General features: G+C 37.9%; 1 protein-coding gene across 6 annotated transcripts in view; it reads right to left on the bottom strand.

Moving 5' to 3' along the window:
* Window positions 1-18,617, bottom strand: part of Cmss1 (cms1 ribosomal small subunit homolog) — a 292,176-nt gene that overhangs the window by 226,059 nt on the left and 47,500 nt on the right. The gene's annotated exons all lie outside the window — the stretch shown is intronic.

Here is an 18,617-nt window from a genome sequence, read left to right as displayed (position 1 = left end):
TACTTTGTGCAACACTGTGCTGAGCTCTACTGTGAACAGCATATGTGCTACTCCTTTCACAGAAACAAATAGGTATCTTGTGTGTATGTGTGTTGAAGTGTATGCTTAAGCTTGTTCTTATCTTTGCTGGATTCTGTGCTGTTTATCAACAAGATAATGCAGAGAAAATTCAATATAAGTACATCCTGCTGAGAGGTTAACAAAGGAAAACTTAAAAAAGCAGTTACATAAATAGTTTATATAAAGAAACTGGGATTTCGTTGATGGTTAGCTTCAGAACACACATTGCTGCTGCTTACTCTTCGTAAACTGACATATTATTGTCAGCTCAAATCATAGGTTTTGATGCACAGTGGGATTTCCTTATGAACATCTGGCTAATAGCCAAGCAAAAATACATAATTTAAAACACTCAAACAGTTTCACTCTCAGGCATTTTGTTCAGTGTTTAATAGCCTCTCCAGGGACAGGAAAATTACAAAAGCACATTGTTTTGACATGAGCTAAAATGAGTCATTGCTTGTCACTACATTTTTGAGGATTTGGCATTAATCTTCTGAGAAAGAGAACCTAAACATTTGAAATAAATACTGATTTTCCTAAACAGTTTGGTAAAATCAGGATACTCTTTTTACGAAGAAGCAAAATGTAGCCTCAAAAGAAAACACTATCTTTCTCTAACGAGGAACCATTTTGTTTTTCTCAATACCACCTTTTGGGAAAATTTTAATAATATTTGAAGCCCAGTCTCTAAAGCAATGCTAAAGCTTATCAGAGTGTTTATCTTTTTTTAATAACACGTTTCTAGACAGTACATAGAGTCAAATCTTTGGTAAATCTCAAACCCAGTATCACCCCCCATTTTCACCCATTACTCCACCCATGTTTTCATAGTCTGCACCCCCCCCAAACACACACACACACACACAAAAAAAGACTGACCAGGATTTTAACTCCTAGACAGTGCACAGTCTAGATTCTGCTATCTGCACACCTCATGCCTTCAAGGATATCTGAGGACCTAATCAAGGGCAATTTCATTTTCCTCTGGACCAGTGTTTTTAAACCTTCCCTGTACCTCAGAATCACCAGAGGAGTCCAGTGTACAGCAGCCAAGCCAGAATCCTGAGACTTAGTCATTAGTACTAAGAGAGGTGTCTGGGCAATTCCCATGTAGAGCCAAGTTTGTATTGGAAGCACAAAGATGGGTGAGATGGGCGCGGATGGTACTTTATGGAAGTTTGACATGAGCTAAAAGATGGAAGAAAAGGTTTGACTAAACTCTTTGAAAATGATGGTATATAATATAGGGATAAAATTAAGCAGAGTGAGAAGGCAAACCTCCAGGGTATGAGCCTGGTTGTGGCTTGTTTCTAAGTGCTCAGAGATGTGGTTCTTGAAGCTCTTAACTGATTAAATGGGGGTAACAAAAGTACTTTTTAGGGTTGCAATAAAGACTCAATGAATTAATGCACATCAATATAAAGTGTTAAGAATAGTGTTTTACACACAGTAGGACCAGATATGTTACGTGTGAATACCTCATCATCACCATCTTTGTTACTTACACCTCACTAAAATGAGTTAAATAGGCTGTCCTAAAGACACTTGAAAGGTCCTGTTTTCTAGAATTTTTAAGACACTGCACTTACTTAACCTATTCATTCTAAAAATATTTACTAATCATTTACCATGTGTGAAACATCATCATATATGTGTTATCTAAATTTTTCACAAAGTGTTTCTTTGCTTCTCTATTTATTTTATTCCAAAATTCCGACTTTACCATACAGAGTTTATAGCTCCAGCACAACTGAAACACCACAGATAACAGCTGATGAAGAGACTCATGATAACTAGCTAGTTGAATATTTACCATATCCATGCGTTTGTGCAAGCAGCTATATGCTACATTAATTCACTAGTCTAGAAGGAAAGTACTCCCCAGTATCCTAAATTTATGAATGGCAAAGTGGAATACAAAGAGATTATACAACTAGCATGCAGAGAATTCAAGAAGTCTCTGCCTAAAACCTGAGTAGTGAATTTGGTTTGTGGAAGGGGACTGTAGTGGAATCGAGATTAAGAAGCACGTGGGAGTCTAAACATCAGTCCTCAAGACTCGGAAATAGTATATTTCATGTATGAATCCTCATACTTTGTCTTGAAAGAACTTGTTGAAGAACACAATAGGAGTGAGGAAAATCTAGGGGAAAATGACAATAACCACAGCTATCAGACAGATTTCACAAACACAAAATCTGTACTTGCAATAGCTTTTGATCATTTTGATTGTGTAATCAATTTAATTCATGGAAAACTTTGTAAAAGTTTTAGGGGGAATATTTCCAATGATCTTAAAAGGCATAATTATTACTTTTAAGTCTAGTGCATTAATAATGCCTATTAAGATTAGAGTATTGTTATAAAATGACCAACACAGCCTCACAGTATAGTCATGTGATACAGGACATCAAGAACAAGCTTTTGAAACTATAACCAAATGTTCTGTTTAAAATAAAATTGAGGTAAATATTAACAAACATCAGACATTATTTTCTTTTAAAAGATATTTTTAGATGAAAAGACTTCTCAGTTTCCGCCTCTAAAGAAATGAACACATAAAAATCCCTATCAAATATAATCAAAAGCATATTCACTATAGCTGTCTTGAAAAAAAGGAATGTACACCTTTTTTTTTTTGTATGTATGCTCAGGCTTTCTTAGTTGGCATGAAATTGCAATAGAAATCTTATTTGCATTAATACTAATGATTATTAAATTTCCATGAGATCTTTAGATTCAGTGTTCACAGAACAGTGTCTTTTAATGTCACTTTTTGTGGATATTCCTCTTGGTGTGTGCTTGCATGTGGAGGCCAGAGATTAAGTGTCCTCTTCAATCACTGTCTATCTTTTTTTATGAGACAGGGGCCCCCAATGAACCCAAAGCTCAGTGAGCTCCAGGGATCTCCCCTCCCCACCAGTGCTGGGTAAGACACAGCCATCTTGCTCAGTCTCACATGGGTGAGACATACAAACTTTGGTCCTCATGCTTGCATTTCACAAGCACTGTGCTAACTGAGCCATCTCCCTGGTCCTTTCTGGACATCCTTATATGACCATCCAAGTCACTTTAAAACAAAACAAATACGATTTTAGTTAGTCATGGTGATTAGGAGCCAAAACAACTGTATATAAGCATGAGGACTAGACATTCATGAGTGTTTGCTCTAGTTTTACACATGATAGAAGGTCCTCTGTAGTTTGGTCTCTTCATAAAGAGCTCTAAAATCCCAATAACCCATTTCGGGGGATGAGGGGTGGGGAAAGTGTTATGAGAAAGAAATGAGAAACTAAAGAACCCAGTTCAGAATCTGATTGCTTTCTGGAAGTCTTAAACAGTTGGTTTTCTGCTTTCATTATGCAAGATTTTTCCCTAAAGTATACTAAGTTTCCTCAGTTTTTTGTTTTGGGTAATGGCATCAACTTTCAGAAAATACAGACTACTCAAGTTCTTAAAAAAGAAAGAGAAAATTCAAATTTTGATGTCAGGTAATTGAACATAGATTCATTGCAATATATAGAGCTAAACTTTTTTGTTTATTGTTTTGTTTTGAATTATTGTCATGACTGAATGCATTCATTGTCTGAACCACAGAAAAGCCCAGCAAACTTTTCTGTAAGGAGCCAGGTAGGAAAGAGTTTGGCCTTTGAGAGCCAGATGGTTTTTGATACAGCTGTCAACTCTGCTGTGACAGCAGGAAAGCAGTCAGATGACGTGTAAACAGAGGGTGTGGCTCTGCTCTTTATTTTTGGATCCTGAAATCTGTATTTTACATAATGGTCACATATAATGGAAAAAACAATTTTGCTAGCAATCTGCAAATTTAAAAACTATTCTTAGTATGTGGGCCCTCAGAACTTAGCAGTGGGCTAGTTACAGAAATTAGTGAGTCCTTTGTAAACTTGTGACTACAAATATTTATTTTGAAGACATGATATTGAAAACTTAAAATATACCATTTACACTAATAACAAGGCAGGAAGAGAAGGCATCAGACACTGTTTTGGGGTTCTTCAGCATTGACATATACTTAAACCATATTTCAGGTATATACATACTAAATATGCATAGTATTAACATAAGCAAGTTTTCCAATCATGATATTATCTTTGATAAAACCCTAATCAATAATAATACCTAGTAAACTTTTCCCCACAAGTTTTTAAATAAGCAGCTAAGTTTTACTAATACTAAAGTTAAATGTTATTAAATCTTAGATACAGGATATTCATTAATATTCTTTACCACAGTCACTTCTGCTAGAAAAAAAGCAAAAAAAAAAAAAACCCTTATTTTCAGAAGCAAATCATATTTCTCTATAGCACTTTTCTGTAGTATTAACAACAGACCACAATCAAATTTAGAAACATTTATATTTGCCATGTCTGGCAGATGGTTGGAAATGGGCCTCGGCCTCCTTTTAGATATGGTGTGTGTGTGTGTGTGTGTGTGTGTGTGTGTGTGTGTGTGTGTGTGTGTGTGTGTGTGTATAATATTATGTGGAACCTCTGTTCATAGGATCAGCAAAAATGTACTGCTACATACAACAGTCATAAAAAACATAAATACTGTCGTTTTAGAAATGTCATTTAAACAGTCTTTCTGAATATAGCAATCTATGGACCAGTTCTCTCTTGTACAATCATCAAAAAGATTGTTTTTCAGTCTTTTCACTACTTTAATAAAGTGCTACTACCAGGATCTTGATCTGACCCCCCCCTTTCTTGTGATATCTGCAGGAAGAATTCAAATGCAACACAGAGCATATAGTTAAGAAGATAGATGAGGTTATCAGAGAGGAATATGAAATACCCACAGGGTTAGGGTGGACAATTGTGCTAATGAACATATTTAAGTAGCATCAGTACTGTTTTTCTAAAGTCTCTAGAACAGACAGCTTTCCTGAAAGGCTGTGTCACATGATTAAAGAAAGTCCCATTTGGATTAAGGTATAAGACAGTGAACAATGGTATTTCCTTGATCTTTATGGAAAGTCTCAGGCTAGCTACTATATCGTGTCCTTTTAGATAATTTAGAATTTCACGTCTCCACCCAGGGCCAGGACCTAGATCCCATTTTTCTGACCAGTAACCAAGTTTTTCAGTTTCAGTTCCTGGTTCACAGGCTTCTTGCTTATTAGGAAAGGAAGGGGCCTATCATCAATGAACTTCAAATCCACTAATGCTGGAAGGACTAGCTACTCAGCAGTATCATGGATCAGCAAATAATCTTTCGATTTTTTTTTTCTGTCTCAGCCTCTGTGTGTGTGTGTGTGTGTGTGTGTGTGTGTGTATGTGTGTGTGTGTGCTTAGCTTATGGGCCACACAAAGTTGCCAGCAGGCTGGCTACAGACAGAACTTAGTCCTGACTTCTGGAATTTGTGACTACAAATAAAGCATTTCTGACCGGGTTCTGTCCTTGGGGAACTCAAGGACTCTGTATGATACCTAAAGATTAAGGTGCTACAATTCATGAAGAGACAAGTAGGCAACCTCCACCCAACTAGAAAATACACACTTCACACACAGAAATGCTGTACTATTGGGGCATGCAGGCTTTTGAAAGTAAAACAGAACCCTGCGAAGAAATGCATAGCAATTAGGTGGCTAACATCGGGGCAACAAATTTTCCCTGGCCTTCCTGTTGCCATATGCCTGCCATCTTTCCTCCATAGTTTCCATTCGCTGTTTCAAACATGTGTTGCCACTTATTTGCCAGGAAAGGAATCTCTGACCTACTCTTTATGTATGATGAAATGGCAGACGGAACGGAGCCAGAGACAGCACCATTAGCAGTTATTCACACTTCTGTTTTCTCTTAACTTCCTTTTCTCTAAAGTTTATTCCTCATATGCTAGGAGGGATGTGTAATCATAAAAACATCCGTGACTCATGCTTTAGAATATGGAACCACAGTAATTCCACGAAAAAGCAAATGGCAACTCCTGCCAGAAGGCAGCAAGCTTTTTCTACAAAAGGACAGTATCTACAACTCAGCTGGATTAAATGTAGGGGAAGGGACTCCTTGGTCCAACTTCCATCAGTGATTGTTGCTAGAGTTTACCTAACATTAATTCACAGCCTTAGTAAGGCACCTGCTCCATGGGCTTGGGCTAAAAGAAAGAAAATATGACAGAGGCTAGGTAAGAGGAAGGGTTTTTCCACCAAAGAAGAATTTCTTACGGTGGTAAGAAAAAAATAAATGTTAAATTCAATATGCATTGAAATTCAATATGCATTTTGACATAGTGAAACCAGTATGTGACAAGAAACACTGGCATTGCTATGTTTTTATACAACAACAACAACAAACCTTAAATGATAAGCAGCAGAAACGACCAGGAATTTGTCCTGACATTAGGCCTTGTTCATGGGCAAAAATCAAATAGTGCCTGGAACACTCCATAGATGCTTACCACTTCAATGTAAAGGGATATCGTACCAAACAAGCCAACAAAATAGTCCTGTTGAATGATAACCCACTGAGCCTGTATTATCCTTTACAGGAGGGTGACTGCAGCTTTTCCAGTATGAGCACTGGGGACTGTTAGTTGATGAAAAAAATATGATTTGATTTGACGCTTTTGCCTGGGATAGCAAATATGAAGACACAGTTAAGTTTCGTGATGCTGGCCATGTAAACTATTTACACATGCATTCTCTGGGTTATGAACAAATGACCGGTGAATGTTCCTTCTCTATAAAAGGACCACTCAAACTCCACTGAAAAAGATAACACCTGGAGAGCAAGATTATTTCCAGAGCTACTTAATTTTCTGCAGGCCTAGCAGGCCTGGGGCTGTCATGGAAATGACAGGGAGGTATTCACCTGGAATCTAAAGTGGGACCCTGGAACACATTTGCTAATAAATATCATATTTTATGTGGCATGTGGGCTCTCAGATGGTCCACAAAAAATTAGATAACCCAACATATAGCTTAAAACCTATATATTTTCAAGCATATTGTCCTCCAGTACATGTTGGAATAGTCACGGTATGTATACATCTCTTGAATTATGATATTACTATGCTGCAAAATCAGTACTATCAGTTACCTATATACAAGGTCTCAGTTTCAATGTGAAATTAGAATGTGTCCTCCTACTAGAGAATCAACTCCATTCTTTTAACAATGCTGTTTTCATGGAGCACTATCTTAAAAGCGAACCTTTCAAATGGTCCTTCTGCAAAACAGGGAACTGCCTAAGTTTGGAAGATTATTTCCCTGCTTGCCATAAAACAGCAAACTGTCCTAAAATCTAAAGTAAGACTAAGTTCAGTATTACTGTATGTTTCTTCCATAAGCAAAAGAAAGGGAGGGGGGACTGACCTTTAAGAATATTACATAATAAGAAAAAGGAATAAAAGGAAGTAGCAATCATAAAATCATAACTGGAAAGGAGGGAACAGCACACCAGGTTACAAAGCTAATGGGGTCAGTAACTCTGTTTGTCCAGATCTGACACCAGAATGAGCACACATCCGCATCCATAACAGATAACACACCCTGTGTAACACAGTACCACTTCTTTTGCACTTTTTCAGATACAGAAATTCTTTATCTGCATGAAAAATACATCAAATGATTTGCATGTAGTAAGAATCTGAATTAGTTTGGACCCAATCTATTTTCTTTATATGCACACCTTTCCAGCCAACTTCTGGTTGTAAAATTCTTAAACTGGGGATCTGTCTTAATCTCTACCAGACAGCAAACGAGAGTAGGTTATTAAAGAATCATCGGTGAATAGTGTAGTAGGGATGGGTGGAACCCAGTGTGCTAATGCCTCTTACATGCTGGCTGGCTCTAGGTTAACTGGCTTTTCTTCACCTAAAATTGATTTCTACAGAATGTGCTTAAAAAGAATGCTTAGTGTCTGGTGAGACAGCTTCAATATGAGGAAAACTGTAGAGCAGTTGGCAGAAACAGCTGTGAACTCAGCAAAGAAAGAATTGGACTTGCTTCTACCTTCAAATTGTCTCGGTGTGGAGTAAAATTTTATTTTTTAATGTGTATATTTTATAAAGAGGATTCTACCAAATAAAAATTATCCTCAATCACCATGGAACTCAACTTCTATATGAAAATAAAAAACAATTATAGACAAAAAGTGGTTGTAGAGATTAAAGCAAACAGTCTTTTATGAAGGCAGTGAATTCTGCACAAGCACAACAAAATAATTAGCTATCTGCTTTCATCAAACAACTTTTTTTCAAGACAGGGTTTCTTTGTATATCCCGGGCTGTCCTAGAACTCACAGTAGATCAAGGTGGTCTTGAACTCTGAGATCTGTCTTCAGAGTACTGGGATTAAAGGCACGTGCCATCACAGGCTTAAACAACATATTCTTAGGGATCTATGATAGGGAAAATCCATAAAATCTTCATAATTTAAAGAAGTAAAATCTAGTTAGTCTTAGATCTGAGAAAAAAGACTTGAAATCTATATAAAGTGAACAATGTCTTTTAGTTTATGGTTTAAAAATGTGCAGATTCTAAATTTGCCACTAGAGATATTATGCACATACACTGCATACAAAGGGGAGTGTCTAAACGGTCTCAGTGTCCAGGACACCTCAAAGGAACAGTCAGAGAGCAAGCAGCCTGGGATGTTCACCCAAGTAAGTCACTGACACCCTTCACTATCAGTCACATTTCTCATCGTCTCCAAATTTAGCTCTCTTCGTGGTCAGCATCAACATGGACGCCATAATCTCTACAAGGAAAATAACAGAGCAATAGAACACTTCGAACTTACGCAAAACAGAACTTAGACTGACTCTACGCCTACAGAACTCACACAAGCATGGGCATATATGCAGTCAGGTTGAGGATAAATTGTGACTGACCTATAGGTCAGGCATGTTACTTTCCTATCTTCTGGCAGGTCTAGGTAATATGAGCGAAGGTAGCTTCCTGACTCTTAAGGAGATAAGGATACTTTTTTATAGGATGAGAAGCCTGGAATTGAAGAGGTAGTTTTGTCACCAGTGAGAAAGTAAGACCATGGAGAGGGCAGGCCAGAGCCATAAGAACCAGAAAAGAAGAGGCAGCAGGCTCAGCCTGGAGCCTTGGCTCATTTCCTTTTTTTTCCCACATTGTGTGTGTGTGTGTGTGGGGGGGGGCGGTCAGAGGGCATGACAGATTATGCTACATTTCACCATTGTTTGAGGTACTAGGTATCCACTTAAGTGTGACTTGAGGCATACTTGCCTCTGCCATTTGTTAGGATACTTACATTCTGAACTACTTGAAGAATGTGATAAATTTTTTTTAGGATAGTATGTAATATAGGGAAATAGGTTCAAGTTGCCAAAGCCCCTAACTCTCCAAAGATAGGAAGCCATCTTGAATTAGATGATACTTTACACAAAACTAGACATTTTTCTAGTAACCTAGGGCTCTGTGAAAAGCTGCCCAATTCCAATTGGCTTCCTACAGGAAGCATCAATCACATGAGAAGTTTCCCCCTGGAGTGCACAGAATGAGACTTCCACCACTACTCAAGATGGCTTGATACAAAGGCTACAGGACAAGCTTTCCAGGCTTGCCTAACTCATCTACCTTTGGTAAAGACCAAAACCCAGAATTTATTCTATTCAATGGGATTATATCTGAGACAATGCTACTGATTTGGCAGAGGGGCAGTGAAAATGCTGAGAGGCAAACACACTTGAGAAGTTAACTTAAAGTTCAGTTCATTATGGCCATATAAAAGGTTTAGCATACTAATCTTGTGGATATTTCTTACATAGTTTTCAGAGTGACTTTTCAATATTAGATAATGTGAGTCTAATATCCATTGCTGACAGTGAAACAGACAGGAATCCTCAGGCACACAAATACCACACACCTTAAAATGCAAAACACATTGATGTGATGGCAAATTACTAAGGATGGCCAAAGAATGACATTACAACCTGGAAAGGCAAACAAAACAGCAAATGTGGCTTTTTCTTTGACAGAGTTTTTTTTTTTTTTTAACTGAATAATTTAAATTATGACTTCATGGTGCCACAGGTAACATGGGCAAAGTTTGATAAACCTCACAGTCCTCCTAATCCCACAAGAAGCCATGTTCGGAGCTCAGCTGTCCAAATCAGGCTAATTTAGAAACAAAACCAACTGCACGGGATTGAAACTGCTTTCCTTGCAACCTGACATTAGGAATAGGAAAGTACTTATCCCAAAGAGGCAGATGTGAACAGTGTGGCCCACATGAGAATCTGTAGCCAGATTCATATTTATATGGTGATTCAAGACTAAAACCAGAAAGCAGACAAATCAAAAACAAAACAACAATAGCATGTGCTGAAGTTTTTACAGAGCTGTGGGGCTGAAAATAACCTCTGGTACAAATAAGTAGGAACCCTCTCTAGCAGACACTACTTTCAACACAAGCTTCAAAGAATCCCTGAATATAATAAAGTTTTCAATATATGAGCCTATATAAAAATCAGAAACACATTAGAAAATAACACACAATGATTGAAACCCAAAGAAATAGAATTAGATCTGCGAAGTCCTCAGAGACAAACTACCAGGCAGCCAGTGTTTCATCGGTTTAAAGAAAAACAAGGGGGTTGACAGCATCTGTCTAGACAAGAGACTTCTACAAGTGGTCTTACTATGGATGTAAGAGAGAAACCTTTGGAAACAAAGTATATATTAACTGTCAGTCAAGAAGTGGGACTCGTGAACAGGACGAATCTGTAGAATTGCAGTCTACAGCCATGCTACCATACACCCAATTTCTGAAGGAGCTCCAGAGTACAATCTGAAAAGCCAAACGGATGGAATAGCTGGAAGAGCAGGAAAGACATGGGAAGTCAGAAAAAGAAAGCTTAATTTAAGTACATTTCCAAACAGAAAGGAGTAAGCATTGTTCAGAAGTCATGTTTGCAAAGTTAATATTGGCTGATAATTTTCTAAAACTGAAGACACCGATCCAAAGAATCAGTGAAATCTCAGTGGAAACCAGGAAGGACAAAATAAATGTGCTCAAGCACTGTACACTAAAACTAGATTATCAAAGATAAAAGTTAGATCATAAAGGCAACCAAAGAAAAAAAGGAATAGCAATTAGAGTGATGGTCAACTATTCAATAGATAATACCTTAAGCCGCAGTGGAATAATATGGTCTATGAGCTAAAAGAAAACCAGTGTCATCCAAGAATATTATACACAGAAAGATCTTAAGAGCAGAGGTGAAAGAAGTTCAAATAAATAAAGAGAGAATGTATGAAGAACAGACTTCCACTTTAAAAGCTTCAAAAGAATAATGGAAATTGATCCCAGATGAAAAACTGAAATATAAGGATGATATAAGCAAGCAATTATAAATACACTGAAGCATTTAAGCCATATCCACTAAAATTGTAACAGACAATGGGTCCCTGCCGAACCAAGAACAATTAGAATATGTGACAACAGATTTGAGTGTGTGTCATCAAAGCTCAAAAATAAACAAACAAAACTTTAGAAGAGGATTAAAACACTGAGGATCCTAAGATATTAGAATTTAGGATGAGAGGAAGAATTTACAGGGTAAAAAACCCCTAACACAACAGGAATACAATATGTAATTTCCAAAATAGATAGGGAGGGGAAAAATGGTAAAACTAAAGATTAGAAGAAGCCAAGAAATTAGACACTAACAACAAAGCAGCATAAGTATTAAAAAGAGAAAAGAAAGGTAGGGCTGGAGTTAGCTCCGCTCTTCAATCACAGTGCTAGTGGCCCCAGGTATGGTGACACATACCTTCATCTTAGGGGACAGAGCAGTTAAAGGCAGGCAGGCAATCTGTGAGTTGAAGGCCAGCTTGGTCTAGCCAGAGCAAGTTCCTGGCTGGCCGGCCAGAGATATACAGTGACACCTTGTCTCAAAAAACTAAATGAACAAAAGTTCTGGCTGTTCTTCTAAAGGACCCTAGTTCAGCTCCCAGCACCCACAGCAGTTCACAAGTGCCTGCAACTCCAGCTCCAGGGATATGACACCCTTCTCAGGGTCCTAAGGCACCCATGCACATGTGGCAAACACAAACTGACTCACACTAAAATACAAAGGTAATCCAAATATGTCAACAATTACTGTAAATGGGGGCTAAATAATGATGCTAAAAGACAAAGGTTGCAAATTGGAGTAAAACAATTTTATCAATGACAATTCAAAACTATGTGCTATCTATATGAGATTTACTAGAACACAATGCAGTAAAGCTGAAAGTACAGGGTCAGAAAATAGGATGAACTGACCAACTACTTAGCAAATTGACACTACTACTATATTGACAGAAGACAAAATGAACTGTAAGATAGGAAGCAGCTATAAAAGTCAGGGGCATGGGGTTTGAAACCTCAAAGCCTACTCTCAGTAACACACTTCTTTCAACAAGGCCACACCTCCTAATCCTTCTCAAATAGTGCCACTTCCGGATGACTAAGCATTCAAATATATGAGCTTATCTGGGCCATTCTTACTCAAATCACCACAGAATCCATGACCCCCAAATAAAGAAATAAAGAACCCAGAGCCTGGCCCTTATCAGACAAGACAGAGATGAGAGTTCCTAAGTGACCCTTCCTAACTACAAGGGTCCCACTAATGAGGAGGCCACTGGTTACTAGAAGACGTTTGTGAAGGTAAATGGGAAGTACTGGGACTTGCAAAAGTGGCTATAAACAGCCTCCTGGGAAGAACCTTCCCAGGCACTAGGCAGACAGCCTCCAGACAGGCAGCCTGGTTGCCCACCTGGATGTTGTTTGCCTGTGCTTTGAGTTGTTTTGAGAATAGGGTGTTCTGATATACCCCAACCTGGACTACATAGGAACTTGAACTCTCAGTCCTTCTCTTACCACCTCTCTGGTGTTGGAATTTCAGAAGTACAGCACTACACCTGACTTCCTGCTGGACTTCACAAGCACTAACACTAGAACTTTTTTCAATGAAACCATGGTCAGTTTCCTGTTTGGGGGCAGACTCTTATGAGAATTATTGAGTCTGTTTTTAAATACATTGACTTGGGGCTGGAGGCATCACTTATCAGTTAAGAGCAGTTGATCTTACAGAGGACCAGCACCCATTTAGTATTCATAATCATCTGTAACTCCAGCTCCAGGGGACGATGCCCTCTTTTGACCTTCACTGACAACAAGTAGAGTAGGGACAGACTTGAAAGGCTGAGGGAGGCAAAGCTCCTTAGCCCACTGTGATGGTTTGAAAGCAAATGGTCCCCAAAGGGAATGGCATTATTAGGATGTGGCCTTGTTGGAGTAGGTGTGGCCTTATTGGAGGCAAACTCATAACATAAAATAAATGAATGAATAAGTATATATGTTGACTTCCTGTTTATTCTTTCTGCTCAGGAGAAAATAGCTGTGATGCTATTCCTTAGATTGTGATGCTATTCTCTAGATGATTACATATGTAATCATGCATATTCAAATATTTAGCACAAAGTTAAAATGCATCACTGGGGGCCAGAGATTCCCCTCCTCCGCCTCCTGAGTGCTGAGATCAAAGGTATGTGCCACCATTGCCCATCAATGCAATATATTTTTAAATGCATCCTTCATTGTATGGAGCAGGCCCAACAAATGGCAGAAAACTAATTCGATCATAGTGAGACTGGTATTTTCTGAGTCTTACAAGATTATCTATTTTAGAAGTTTATGATTAAGTACAAACTGGGTATAAGAAAAGGGCTATTCTTTCTCCGCAAATATTTTTCCTTGATAACAAGTTCTATATCTACATGGAAAGCTCTGTCAAACTAGTTTCTTTAAAAACACATTCCTTAAAACATGGAATATATTCTACTTGACAAGGTCCCTTTAAAAAGTAGACTAGATAAAAAAAAAAAAACAAAAAAAACTGAGGACAGTCTGTACTGGCAAGAGACAAGAAGACTAATAGGTCTTTTCCGTCTATAATTTCTGTGATTCCAGTGTTTTTTATCCTACAGTAATACTTGTGAGTTCAACAACTTCTCAAAACTATTATTAGTTACCAAGGAAACACAAAATGTTTGTCAGAATAAATAAGCAAATGGATTGGACCTAAATAGCAAGTTTTTCCTGCTTCCCATGCAATGGTGACATTGTGTTTATGTGTCTTCATTCTCTCCAAGCCACCCTGTTCACCTACTTGGCATGCCTGCTCATGAGAATACCACATCTATCTCATAGAATTACATGGGAAAAGAGAACAAGTGATCTCTGTTCCACACAAGATCCTTACTTCATTCAGTGAAGAATGAAGCCATGAAATGTTAGGGGATAGCAGAAAACAGCTGGTTTTGTGACCATTCTATTAAGAATATGTAAATATATGCTTTAAAATGACCCAATGTCTACTGAAAAGCCACCAACATGATTAAAATGAATAAATTCAGAAAGACATAACACTCACATGCACACATATGCTACAGGATGAAAATTGAATTATTAAAAATAGTAATTGGCACTATTCATCTAGCAGAAGTATGTGTAAATTTTCTTCACTCTTGTCTTTTCAAATTATGAAGATATTTATTAATCTTAAAATGAAAGCAAAAATGAACTACTTAAAATTAGTTTTACCCCTCCCTCTAAACCACCATTCACTAAAGAAGCACTTCTTATCCCATAGCCTCCCTGTTGCCATACTCAGTCCTACCAGCTCTCCAGGGTATAGGTTGCTGTTCTAGATAATGTCAGCTCAAGTGCCAGTAGAAATAACCAATGGGCTTCTGGAAACTTCTAGCACTATGGATACCCCCAATACAGGCTCTTCATAAGACTGAGAGGGCCTATATGTTACCTAGGATCACCGTGATCTATATGTATATCCAGGTTCAATCTGTTAACTTTTGCTATTAGGCTTTTTGAGCACAGTAACTGATGCCTCAACAGTGACACATTTCCTCTAACCAAATCAGACCTATTCCAACAAGGCCACCCCTCCTAATAGTGTCACTCCTTTTGGGAGCCATTTGCTTTCAAACCATGGCTATACAGCTTTACCTCCCTGAGCAACCCGAATCTGTCCTTATTACTCTGTTCAGGATACCAATCTGGATCAAGTACTTTATGATATTTACCGCTTTCCTTTGTTCCTAACAATCATCCTTCCTTATCTTTGGGAATTAAGTTCCAAGATGTTCTGCATATGCCTGAAGCTAAGGATAGTGGGATAATACTGAACTTTGCATAAATGTTTTTCTTACGCACACATATCTTTGATAAATTTTAATTTATAAATTAGGTATAGCAAGAAATTAACAACAATAAATAATGATAAAATAGCAGAAATACATCAATATACTCTAGTTAGACATTTTAAGGCTTCAGGGCTCTTTCTATTTAATGTTAACAAAGTCATTGTTAAGAGAGGGTAGTGTATTCCCATCAGGGGCAAAGAAGGAATCACATCACATCCAGAGATATGGCTACTAACTCGTAGTTTGGGACAGAGCTCATATGTAGCAAGATATACTAACCCATTTAGGATAAAGAATTGTCAGTGACAGCTGTGGGCATTTGAAAAAAGTTCAGTTAATCACTACTTGATGACAAAGAAGAAACAGAGGTAAGAAGAAATATTATCTAATAAATAAGACCTGTCACCTCACAAAGAGGAATTGGCTTGACATACTTAACAGCACACAGTAATTGTATTAAATAGAATGAGATTGACTTTGTTAATGACACGGGTTGCTGTAATCCTCCAAATAACCTTCATTAGCTGGAACCACATGAAATTAAGCCATGGACAACTACTTTTTACTCTTTAAGAAGAGCATTTCAGGCTGGTAATGCAGCTCAGGTGGTAAAGTGCATACAGAAGGCATAAGCCTGGCAAAGTGGTGCATGTGTATAATCCTAGGAGAGACACAAGATCAGACAGTCCAAAAAAAAAAGAGCTAATCTTCTATGGTTAAAGTTAGTTAATCCTTTCTGGTCTCCAGCCTTTTTATCTAGCAACCTTTTTTTCCTATATTAGAAAGTAATTACCTCAGCAGGAAAGCTCTTCTGTTTCTTTGTTAAATAACACTTTAAAACAACTGCTTATTTAGATCTCAAATGCAGATTACTAATTGTAGAAGGGGGCTTTACCTTAATTTGTTACTTTGTTTATTTATAGGAAACTCATAAGGATAGAATGAAGAGAAGAATATGATAACTGGCCAGAACTAGACAAAGTGAAATTTTTCTCAGCCCATTTTAAAGTGCAGTAGTCCTATTTCATAATGAGTATATGTAAGAAGGCAACAAAACCTACAGTTCAAGATGAATTATCCTAGGAAGAGGGAAAGAGATGAAAATGGACTAGTCAGCTCATGAGAGCCAGTGAGGAACCATAATGGCTGACTGAAATTTGCAGATACAACACATGAGGTAGTTGTGTCTGACAGCGACTATTTTTCACAACGCTTGGCTTTGACCTGTAAGAGTATCACTCTGGTGCTCTAATTTTATTACAGTATGTGTGTCATGTTGTTGCCACCTCCTATAAAACTATCCTGGAGCACATACAAATCCATGATGCCCCCAATGTGAATAACACCCACGATTATTTAATGCACAGTTAGGGTAGCACTGGTGTGAAATGTGAGTCTTGGCTTCCCTGGTTATCACTTAGAAAAAAACAGTTGTAAATATCTCAAGTAAATCACAGTAGTCCCTTGCTAATGACAGACACCACTTAGCAAACCTCCCAAGTATTAAGTCCAAGATTATGTTAAAAAAAATTGCTCAAGTCCTTGCATCATAACCTTCATTACTACACAGCCTTGGTCAAGAGACTCCAGTCTGAATGTGTTTCTTCATCTGAAAAGTATGGATAATTCTACCTCAAAATGTGTTGTGAAGATTAAATAATGGTATGAATGTAAAACCCAAAGGATCCGCACTGGCATGATGTAAAAGCTCAATAAACAAGGATTACTATTGGTTACAGAAGAAAGTGCTTACCTACCATGACCTTAGTTAGAAGGCTGAATAGTGGCCAGAGACAAGTGCCTCAAAGAGCAATCCAGCACCAAGTAAGGCATACAAGCCTTCCTTCTCTCTTGTCTTGCTTCAGAACTGTAGACAAGTCCTGTATCTGTTCAGTCCCTCCTGCTGAGAACAGAACTAGGGATATAGGGAGTCAAAAGAAAGAAATGGGAAGCACAAGTGCAAAACCATGAGGAGGAAATGGATGGCGGGTCAAATCCTGGTAAATTTTTCATGAAAAGGAGAAAAGCTCAGCAAGCTATGAACTGCTCACTTCTGGATAAAAGTTATTTTATGCTATGAGTCCATGTTCATGTGGCTTTCATCAGTCACTTTATCTCATTTAAAATAGAAAAGGCCTAACTGTCTCAATGGGTATATTTAATAAGTAGAGGCACATACAGAAACTAAAAAGATCATAATGTACTTCTCAAATGCAGAAGAGTAGCAAAACTATCAAGACTTCAAAACAAGTATTAAATTCAAACACGAATTTTAAATTCAGATGAAGGGTATGTTCACTGACTAGTCTTTAAATAGCCTTATGAAAGGCAGTTTGGCTGTCTCAGTAAGAGACTCACTTTTCCAGTGAGACCCATGCTCACTTGGGGGCCCTGCCCCCAACATCACTAACTGGATACTCTGCAGCCATTCTCTCTTGCATCCCTCCCTCTCCCCGAAAGAAAAAACGCACACCATTTTCATTATTCCTGCTTGACAAACATATGGGAACAATAACGTTACAGACATGTACATCATAATAGGAAGCAATCCTATTTTAATGTGATTTAAAAAGGGGTTTTAAATAGACTCAGCTACTAAAACTACTCATCTGCAGCCTGCAAATAAGGCTGCCACATCTCTAATTTCTTTTGCAGATTCATAGATCTGGGATAGGACTTCTCTGACTGATGTAGCAATGACTTACAAGGAGGAAGATTTCTATACAAGGAAATCTGTCCCATATTAGTGGGTAACAGATTTAATCCAGTCGTATTTGGCCAATGTTTTCCTTCTTGTGTCTTTAAGTTTTTGTCTTATTTGGTCGGTAGGAGAACAGACAGATTAAAATGGTTCTGAAGTTCTATTTTTATACATTGTCCTGCAAGTACAGCACAAAACATTTAATTTCTTTAAAAATATTTTCCCTGCCAAAATATCTGATTAGTTTTAACTGCTTTCGTTAAGACAGAGGCACGCAGAAATGAGAAGAAAGGAGGTTCTCTAAGTAAACACACAGAAAAAATAAGATTTCATCTGGCCTTCCCATCACTTGAAGAATTGTTTTGTAGTTACATCATCAGGAAATAAAATACTATCCTCTGAGGACCCCTACTCTCTACAAAGAGAAAAGAGGTTTGAAGTCTACATGCCCCCAAGCCCTACTTCTCCTTTTCCTCTCCTGCCTCCAGCAGAAACCCAAGAACAAATGTAACAAAATGTATTTACAAAAGTTTACACAAGAGTCAGGATGTGTATTGAAGAATTTAAAGCAGCAACTTTAGTTGTGAGACCCAGTAGGAGGAGGGTCCACCTAGACCCCCCAAGGCCTTGGGCAGCCTGGTAGGAGGG

Source organism: Cricetulus griseus, chromosome 4 (assembly GCF_003668045.3).
Source record: "Cricetulus griseus strain 17A/GY chromosome 4, alternate assembly CriGri-PICRH-1.0, whole genome shotgun sequence".
Taxonomy (NCBI): domain Eukaryota; kingdom Metazoa; phylum Chordata; class Mammalia; order Rodentia; family Cricetidae; genus Cricetulus; species Cricetulus griseus.
The sequence above is the reverse complement of the archived record's forward strand: the minus strand, read 5'-3'. Positions and strand labels throughout refer to the sequence as shown.